General features: G+C 36.3%; 1 pseudogene; it reads left to right on the forward strand.

Moving 5' to 3' along the window:
• The first annotated feature begins 6,403 nt into the window (after positions 1-6,403).
• LOC118017645 lies at positions 6,404-6,568 on the forward strand (annotated as a pseudogene).
• The last annotated feature ends 4,017 nt before the right edge of the window (positions 6,569-10,585 follow it).

A 10,585-nucleotide genomic window follows, 5' to 3' on the forward strand; every position in this document is an offset into this window, starting at 1 on the left:
TACATTGATCGACGTTTTACAATTCCTGATTTTGCTCTGGATTTCCCACAGGAACCTTCAATACAGATTATGAATATAAATTATGAGAGGAGAAATGAGGAGTGTGAAAGAGAGGGACAGAGTAAGTTTGAAGGTTACAAGCGAAACATACACACAAACACACACAAAACAGCTATACTATATCAATTTCCTTTTGATTGTCTTTACTATAAGGTTGTGTTTTATGGTTATGTATACACAGAATAACTAAGAAATAGAGACTTGTATTATCTTTTATGATGTCTCCCCAAAGCTGCACTAGTGTTCCCTGTCGAAACTGGGTCTAAGCTTTTCCCTGCTGAGAATATGACTTTGTTCTCATTAAGTATTCCCCACCACCAATGCACATGCTAAACATAACTTTGGAAAATGAATCAAGGAGACTTCTAATGTAGGGTTTTAATCAATGGCCACTTCATTAATAAAATATCATGGTAGTAGTTAGCAATATCAGTTTGCCTGGGCCTGCAGACTTGGTATCCAAGTCACTGTGTTGGGGTTTTATATGTTTGTATAACTTGCCCCTTCCTGGGATATCCTTTGCAACAAACTGTTTCCTCCTCCTCAAACCCCACTTTTAAAATAAGTGTCTCATGGGTTGGATAGCATCAAATATTTGGGAAAAAAATGGTGTAATAAATGTTAGTCTTTTTCTTTCCCCTCCATAGCTCATTATTAGTAAGTTAGACCATTGGAAACAAGTGTACCTCCATGGGAGTTTTATGAGAAGTGAAAACCTGAACTCTCCTAGCCAGTAGTTAGAGCTTCCATTCCATGCAGAACAAATGATCCTTTATTCATGAAAAGAGCTACTTCTAACAAATAATTGTGTTTAATGGAAAAGCTATGTTACAACATTCTAAATTCTGAAATATTTACTAAAAAACACAGGATTTAAGTGAATTAAATGGATTTCCTAAGAATAGAAGAATTGAATATTCTAACAGAAAAGTAAGCATTTTGTTTGTTTTATTTTTTGTTTGTTTTGTGTGTGTGTGTATTTGACAAAATTTCTCAAATTATTATCTAAGTAATAATGGCCAGGGATGTTTCATGTGATAAATGGGTAAAATATTCAATACTGGGGAACACAGTTAATGCGAGATTTTGTGAACAAGACACTGTGTGGTAGAGTTTAATATGTATAAATTAAATCTTCTACTTGGAAATATACTAATAAAAGCAGTGAATTAAACATTAGGACCAAGAGATTTGGGCTTATTAATGTGGTATAATTCTATTTAGCAAACCTTAATTTGCTGAACACTGATACTACTGGTAAAATTAATAAGTAGAAACTGTTTATTCAACAAAAGCCAAATGTATGAAATATTAAACTTTAAAACTTAATAAAGATATAGTACAATATTAAGAGTTGGAAGGAAAAGAAACTGGATAATTTTATTTATTTATTTTTTTAAGTGAGATTCTTTATTTATTTTTTTTATTTTTTTAAAGATTTTATTTATTTGCGAGAGAGAGAATGAGAGACAGAGAGCATGAGAGGGAGGAGGGTCAGAGGGAGAAGCAGACTCCCTGCCGAGCAGGGAGCCCGATGCGGGACTCGATCCAGGGACTCGATCCAGGGACTCCAGGATCATGACCTGAGCCGAAGGCAGTCGCTTAACCAACTGAGCCACCCAGGTGCCCAAAACTGGATAATTTTAAATAGCCATATGCTAGTATTGACTACCAACAATGAAATGAACAGTTTTACAATATACTGAAGACACAAGAGTGATAAATGTGTTGTTTTCCTTATTTGCTATCTAGTCAACACAATAATTCTTTCTTATACTGGAGGTTTTAATAAAGTGTGCAATAGAATATTGAATGCCTTTTAAATGTCAGGCATCGTTCTAGATGATGGGGATACAAAGGCAGGAGACATCCATGTATTTGGCCATTATGGAATATGTGTTTAAAGGAGATAGATAAAGAATAATTCAAAAATAAAGTAATAAGTGATATAAGAATAAAATTTAAAAGGATGTGACAAAAGATAAAATGTGCATGGTAAAGGGGGACCTGTGTCTGGTCCATCAGGTTATTTTTCTGTGACCTATAGATACACACACACATCACACACAGAATATACAGAATTAGGGGATGGATATATATATATGAACAGCAAATCAAAACTTTTGGTTATAGTAGAAGTGGTTATTCGCATTTAATTGGGACTTATGAGGACGAATTTGGGAAGGTTTTTCATGTTTCTCCAAATACATGATTGATACACCTAAATATGATATTCACATATTGTAAAAAAAACCCAGAAGTCCAATTCTGGGGAAAAATGGACTTAAAATGAGTATCTGTGTACAAATCAATGCACACATTTTGTTTTCCAGAATGACTCTTTTGGCACTCCTTTTTAGGAACCCACTCTGAAGCAGTTGTATTATTTTTAATAAAAACATTATCCACTGGATTCTAAACATACTAAGTGAGGAAATGTTATATTTTTTATAAACTTTACAGTCAGAAGGGAACTATGCTATTTTATTTACTTGTTGTTATTAAGAGAAAGTGTGACTTCAGTTTTAGAAATACTAAGTTTGGAATGAAAAGAGACCATTCAAGAAATTTGAAGAGGGGCAAGGCAAGACAAACAGGACCAGATAAGGATTCTAATGTTGAAGGTTTAATTTTGAAAGTTATCCATATGGGTGTGTATGTGTGTGTGTGTGAATTGTAAAAAAAAAAGACTCAGTTTTGTGTAACTATTAAAAAGGGAAGTCTGAGGGTGACAGGTGTCAGGTTTCAGGGGAATTAGTGGTGAATAAATTATAAGAAAAAGACATGGTTCATGGAGATCACTTTTCAGAGGAGCCTAGTAGTCGAGACTAGGATTCCAGTGATGGAAAGGCATAACTCACCATGATACATCTGTTTTAAACACATATTTTAAAACATTTTTAACATCATTGAAACTGGATACATCATAAAATTGATAATATCATTATAATAGATTATTATTTTTTTAAGATTTATTTATTTTAGAGAGAGAGAGAGATCATGAGCAGGGGAAGGGCAGAAGGAGAGGGAGAGAAAGAGAAGCAGACTCCCTGATGATCGCAGAGTGTGACATGGGGCCAGTCTCATGACCCTGAGATCAGGTCCTGAGCCAAAATCAAGAGCCAGACGCTTAACTGACTGAGCCACCCAGGTGCCCAATAATAGATTATTTTTTTTAAATGAAATATGAAGTGATAGTGATCTCCTATTGATGATCTTTTTAGATTTGGTTAAACAACTATTCCCTTCCTGGTTGAGAAGCATACCTCTTTGGAAAGCTTTGGGCAAGATAATTAACCTTCAAGAGCCTGAGAGTCTCTGTGTTTAAAATGGGAATAATATGGGAATAATATAGGGATGCCTGGGTGGCTCAGTAGTTAAGTGTCTGCCTTCGGCTCAGTTCATGATCCCAGGGTCCTGAGATTGAGCCCCACATCGGACTCCCTGCTCTGTGGGAAGCCTGCTTCTCCCTCTCCTGCTTCCCCTGCTTGTGTTCCCTCTCTCACTGTGTCTCTCTCTGTCAAATAAATAAAATCTTTAAAAAAAAAATAAAATGGGAATGTTATGAAAGCAGCTCATGGCATTATGGGGGCCAAGTAAGAGAAATTATGTAAAAGTGCTTTGTGAAATACAAAGGGTTACAAACATGTAGAGATACAATTATCGTCATTATTAGTCTTTGACTACAGAGGGCTTGCTCTTTGGCTAGAGAGCACAGTATATTTAAAAAGGGAAATCTGGATTGATTGTTCTGAAATTATATTAAAACATCCATCCACTACCACTCATCCTACAAGGCACAACAGAATATAGGTAAAAATCGCATGAACATACAAAGATTTTTTTTTTTTCAAATATAAAAATGCGTGTTGAGGTTTTAACGTTAGTTCTTACAAATAACCCATTGATAATAGTTCATGCCAAGTCTGAGCATTTTCAGTTATTTAAATGATCTGATTAGACACAATTTTATAAAACTAAAAAAAAATTCCAACATTAAAATAAACTTTCTTTTTGGTATGTAGTCCTTCCTGGATATTTGACCATTGAATCTAATGGAAATTCCTTTTTTTTTTTTTTAAAGTTCCCTGCACTATCCAAGAAAGAGAGCTATCACTTCAAACATAGTCTTGTCACCTGTCAGAATCTCATACCGCCTGAAGATGTACTGTAGGAGATAAAGAATCTGACTCTACAGTTTGCAACATCAAAATGGATTGAATGATTGCAGGCACAAAAGGTAGAATTAAGAAACCTTACTAGGAGACAGGTTTAGCTTGTGACCTTAGGCAATCCACTTAATCTCTCGCTCTCTCTCTCCCTCTCTTAGGCACTCAATCGATAAAATGAGATTTATGATTTCTGCCAGGACCTGTGGTTATAAAGCCACAATGCATATATTGTTTTTGTTGGTCAGAACATTGCATATATATTTGCATAAAAGATTTAGGATTTGGTTAAAATGAAATCGTATAAAAAATAAGTAGGTTGAACATTTGTCTATATAACTGAATTTTCCACAACAGTGGACCTGTAATCTGTCATGTTTCAAATAACATCCCATGGACAGAGAATTTGAGGAAGAAATAGAGGCAGAGAAAAGATCAGGTAAGTTCTTGGATGGGAACTTATCAAGCTGGTAAATGCCTCCCTTTGACGATTGAAGCATGTGTGAATAAATACTTGAAATACCGTGAACCCTGAGTATATACCAGTTTAGGAAAATGAAAATGTAGGTTTGGTTGGTTGGGACCCTCACCAATACATAACTAAGGGGTATTATTATAATAGGAGATGATTTTCTGTGCCATGGTTGCTTCCTTTACCTTAAAATCTCTAAATATTGCCTGTTATCAAACCTGGCACTTTATAATTACTCCCACATTTGAAAGAACGAAAACATGATGCCATTTATAGGAAATTCCTAAGAACCTTTTCTTTTTTGCTGTCATTTCCCATTCTCATTGTTCCTTTCTCACCAATGCCACTTTAAAGATTCCAGTTGTTGCTAATAAAAGGTGAAGGTCAGTCTATTCCTCACTCATTGCCAGAAAAGGTCTTTTTCTGCCTCTTTCATTATGTAAGGATTCAGCATGAATGTCTTTATATTGCATAGAATATTGAGAAATGTCAAATGCAATATATAACACAGTCTTTTAAAAGGAATCTTCATTTTCATGATAGACATTTAAAGACATTGATCGTGGACTTCCCCGAACAGAACTATCTTGTCCAGCGTCTTTCTTGTTCAATTCTTCGTAGATTTCTCAGTGCTAGAAAGCCTTCCTAAAATATCAATTGCATTATGTCACTTTCTAGTTCAAAAATCTTTCCTTGCTACTCATATCTATATTAGAATAGAATAAAATTTATTTCCTTTTTGAGGCTCTGCTCTTATTTTCAATTGAAGCTTCCTTCCCAGGGGTATTTTCCTTGACTTCTGTGCAGTGAAACCATGGTTTCAATCAGACTTGTATGAGCATACAAAGGATAGCCACAACTTTTGGAGTACTTAATGTGTACTTAATTCTCACATAGCCCCATGAATTAAGTGTCTCCATTTTAAGGAAAGGAAGTGAAACTCAGAAAAAATGAAGCACTTTGTCCAAGTTTATATAACTCTTTAATTGCGAGAACTAAGAATTAAATCCAGATATGATACCAAATGTGTGTTTCTCTTCACCAGGCTAAGCACAGTCAATAGAATGCCACGTGTCTTTCTATTGTTTATGCTTCCTGCATGGAAATGTTTTCCTCAGTCTTCACTACCCATCCATATCTCACCCTTTTGTTTGTTTGTTTCAATTACAACCTTCTGCAGATAGCCAAAGCTGGGCATCTCACTGCATGGTGGTCAGTTTCTTATACCTGAAAGCATACACTGACAATACTTAGTCCAATCTTGTGATGTCTCTGTTTTTGTGATTTTTGTTTCCTTTTACAGATACTACTTTTTGATCTTCCACTATGCATTTACCTTAGTTTTGACAGAAATACCCGAATTTTTTTCTGGGGAACTAAACCCTGCCTGACTCTTAGATTTGTGTGCTCATCCTCTGTTGGGTGTGAGGAGGAGATTGAGATCTGTTTAATGAACGTATAATTTTCCCTGGACACAGTGATCGGTTCAGGAATAATTATGCAGCGTAATTAAAGTTAACAAAATGCAACGAAACTTCTATTTGTAGGGAGGAGTTCTCTCCCTTGTAATGGTATTGTGGTGGTAGGAATAACATGAGCCTGGAACCTATCTGGGTCCCTTGCCTGAGACTAAAAATAATGTAGTAGAAGACAGAGCTGAGATATAATAGAAAACTCATCCTGATAACAGTTTGAGCCCTGGATCGCTTCTCGGCCTTTTGGCTAAGATCAAGTGTAGTTTGAGCCCTGGATCAAGCTTCACTTGAAGTTGGTCTCTGGAATTTTAGTTAGCAGAGTCAATAAATTCCTTGTTTTATTTAGACGAGTTTGTGTTGGTTCTTCTGTCTCCTACAACTGAAGACCTAGTCCAGGTATTGGCAAGTTGAATAGTTGTGACAGGGACCACATGGCCTTCAGAGCCTAAAATATTCATTATCTTGACTTTTATTTAAAAAAAGTTGCAGACTCCTGAAAATCACATCATAACGAATTAGTGGGGGTTTTGTTGTTGTTTTTGTTTTCGTTTTCTTTTCCCAAGTAGACTTTTTAAGAGATCCCTTTTAAAGAGACCCCTTAAAGATTCCCTCTAAGACAGAGACCTAAATATCTGTTATTTGAGTATTCCCTCACACTCTTCACCCCTTGCCACCATAATCTTAATACTTAGCATTGTTAATAGACATCATTTGAATTCAATATGTATTTATAAACCTGTGCTTTGCAAAGTATGATCTGCATGCAGGAGCCAGTTTCTGATGCTAAGTATGGAATAAATATAGAAGTAACAGGAAGCATTTAGAAAGTTTAATAGCAATTTGATTTTTGTCTCCAAGTGTGTGATCACACATTTTCTCCCTAGTAATTTTATTACATTTTATAAAAGTATTGTTCCGCAGTGGAATGCAGGACAATAGCTGGTTCTTCAACACAGATAGTTTGAGAATCATTTTGTTAAATGCATGAATACCTGATTATCCTTGAATACATATATATGTGCTACATATATATGGCATATTATATATAATATATGTACATTCCCCTTCTTAGGTCCTGAATTAATTAAGGACAGAATTATATTTTATTTATTTTCAGATTTTTCTCAACATTGATTTCAATGTAAAATGTAGTAGGTATTCTTTTTTTTTTTAAAAGATTTTATTTATTCATTTGAGACACAGAGATACAGAGAGAGAGAGAGAGCACGAGCAGGGGGAGAGGCAGAGGGAGAAGCGGCTCCCCGCTGAGCCAGGAGCCGGACACGGGGCTTGATCCCAGGACCCTAGGATCATGACCTGAGCCAAAGGCAGATGCTTAACCATCTGAGCCACCCAGGCGTCCCTGTAGTAGGTATTCTATTCTTATTTACTAAGTTAAATAAAATTACAAAGCAATTGTAAACTGGAGGGAAGGAATTGTGCTTTGGGTTCCTCTTATTCTATACTCTATTAAAAGTGGTGGGGGGTGGGAGGGATGGGGTGGCTGGGTGATAGACATTGGGACAGTATGTGCTATGGTGAGCGCTGTGAATTTTGTAGGACTGTTGAATCACAGACCTGTACCTCTGAAACAAACAATACATTATATGTTAAAAAAAGTAAGATAGTAGGAAGAGTAAAATGAAGGGGGAGAGAATCGGAGGGGGAGACGAACACATGAGAGACTATGGACTCTGAGAAACAAACTGAGGGTTCTAGAGGGGAGGGGGATGGGGGGATGGGTTAGCCTGGTGATGGGTATTAAAGAGGGCACGTATTGAATAGAGCACTGGGTGTTATATGCAAACAATGAATCATGGAACACTACATCAAAAACTAATGATGTAATGTATGGTGATTAACATAACATAATAAAATTTAAAAAAAATGGATCTTTCCTTCCCAACATAAGAGGTCCAATTATTCTTTCAGAGATTTTTCCTTCTTAAAATAGCTTCAGTGTTCACTGAGGGATCCACATCTCCCCCAACTTGTTCACATGGTTTAGGTGGGACAATATTATGTGTTGCATGGGTTGATGACATCATACGGGGCTACAGTCATCAGCGTTCGATTTCCTTCTCCACAACACTTGGTTCAGGTATGGGCTGGTGAATGAAGCCTGTAAGTTAGAGCTTCTGTGGAGATCGCTTGGGCTAAGAATCTGAACTTTTTTTTTTAATGTTGGATGTATTATATTTTCTATTTATTTTTGGAATCCCAAAGGATATCACCCCAGGAGATGATGATTATTTTCTTATACCCATGAAGGGAGAGACTCTAAGGGAATGAAAGAAACATGTGAAGATGAGCAGGGTTTAGTCAGGAGAGAAACAGAGTCCTGCCAACATTATCTGAAGCCCCTGAATGAAGGTTCACCTGAAGCCTTCCCAGCCACCATGCTTTCTAAATACATGAGGCAGTAAATCCTCTTTGTGTGTTTGTCTATTCTCCTTAGCCAGGTTCTATCGTGTACTGTAATGCTTTCAAGCAAGGAAGCCCTGATACAGATATATAGTTTAATTCAACATTCAAACTAGCATTTTTTTTAAAGATTTTTTAAAATTTATTTATTTGACAGAGGGAGAGACAGCAAGAGAGGGAACACAAGCAGGGGGAATGGGAGAGGGAGAAGCAGGCTCCCCGCTGAGCAGAGAGCCCGATGTGGGGCTCAATCCCAGGACCCTGGGGTCATGACCTGAGCCGAAGGCAGACGCTTAACGACTGAGTCACTCAGGTGCCCCTCAAACTAGCATTTCTTGATAAATTACTACTACTGAAATAAAATTGAGGTAAGAAACCTAGAAGTTCAATCTTTTTCATATTGTTGAGTTGTTAGAGATGAAAGAGTAGGACCTTTATCTCAAAAAGAAAACTTATATGTAAAAAGTTCTTATAAAACAAAAGTAAATTTATGAGTAATGTTTGATAAGCACTCAAAGGACTAAAGAATTCTGGAAGAGACTTTGGAAAAATGGGACAATATCTTAAGTGCTTCTTTTGCCTCTTCAAATGCAGCTTTATATAATTTTTAAACTGTGGTTAATCTCTATTATCTGATCTAAGATGATCAGAGTCTATTATTAATGTTGAAAACTCAGATTATGGGTGAACTGAATGACAGGTTCTTCTAGTTAATTTGGATTGATATTCCATAGAAAGAGCTTTGAGGGAGCCAAGAATTGTTATCACAATGAATGATCACAAATGGACATTTACTGAATCTGATTTCATACTAGCTCACAAGTTCTTTCTATGCCTCTCTGGAGGTTAAAAACAGATATATATACAAAATATATATATATACAAAATGATGTTCTCGGTGCTCTTCCAAGTTTTCTAAGTAGTTATATTTATGTATCTATATGTTGTTATAGTTCCATCTTATTTAATTCTATAGTGACTCTTAAGAAGTGGATACTGGTTTGTTTTTTTTTTTTAAGATTTTGTTTATTTATTTGAGAGAGAGAATGAGAGACAGAGAGCATGAGAGGGAGGAGGGTCAGAGGAAGAAGCAGACTCCCTGCCGAGCAGGGAGCCCGATGTGGGACTCGATCCCGGGACTCCAGGATCATGACCTGAGCCGAAGGCAGTCGCTTAACCAACTGAGCCACCCAGGCGCCCATTATTAGACCATATTATAGAGGTTGAAACAAGGTAGAGAAAAATCAAGTAACTTAAGTAAAATATTAAGGTCATGAGCTAGTAAGTGATTTGAATCCAATCAGTCTGGCTTTCAAGTTCTTTCTTAAAAACCTTACCATCCCATCTGTACCATTTGTATGAAATGAATGCATGACTCATTTTACTTTTCTTAGAAATAAGTATAGTCAAATTGTTATTGGAGAATTAGTCCCTGCCTTCCACCACACACTCTAAGAAGCATGCCTTTTCAGGCTTCCTCCCCAAATTTAATTAACAGCACTTGAAGACAACAACTTGATCATATAAGTTTTTGTATTCCATATTGCACTGGGTAACTAACAGTTATTCAGTAAGTGTTTGGAATTTAATTGAGAAATTTACCGCTTGTTTGGATATTTTTAGTGTAACTTTTATTTTTGCTAATATGTACATATGGAGTTGCTTTTGATTGATTCAGAAATAGGGAGACTGAAGGACACTTAAATATCAATAACTAGTTTTGGGGGATAATGAGTTTCTAGTAGTGGACAAACTCTCAAGTCAGAGTAGCTTTGTAAGCTCTCTCTTGTAAATACAAAGAAACCCGTTCAGTTGAAAAAGTTCCCAAGTGCTTTACAGATAAATTCTGAGTCTCTTGGAAGATATTGCAATTACTTGCTTGCTGACATTAAAGATTTTGGTGCATCACACACACACACACACACACACACACCAGATAACTGTTGTAAGGTGTCTTCCTTATGCCTCAGGATATTCATAGGAGC

The sequence above is a fragment of the Mirounga leonina genome, unplaced genomic scaffold (genome assembly GCF_011800145.1).
Source record: "Mirounga leonina isolate KUSES-001 unplaced genomic scaffold, KU_Mleo_1.0 Mir_104, whole genome shotgun sequence".
NCBI lineage: Eukaryota > Metazoa > Chordata > Mammalia > Carnivora > Phocidae > Mirounga > Mirounga leonina.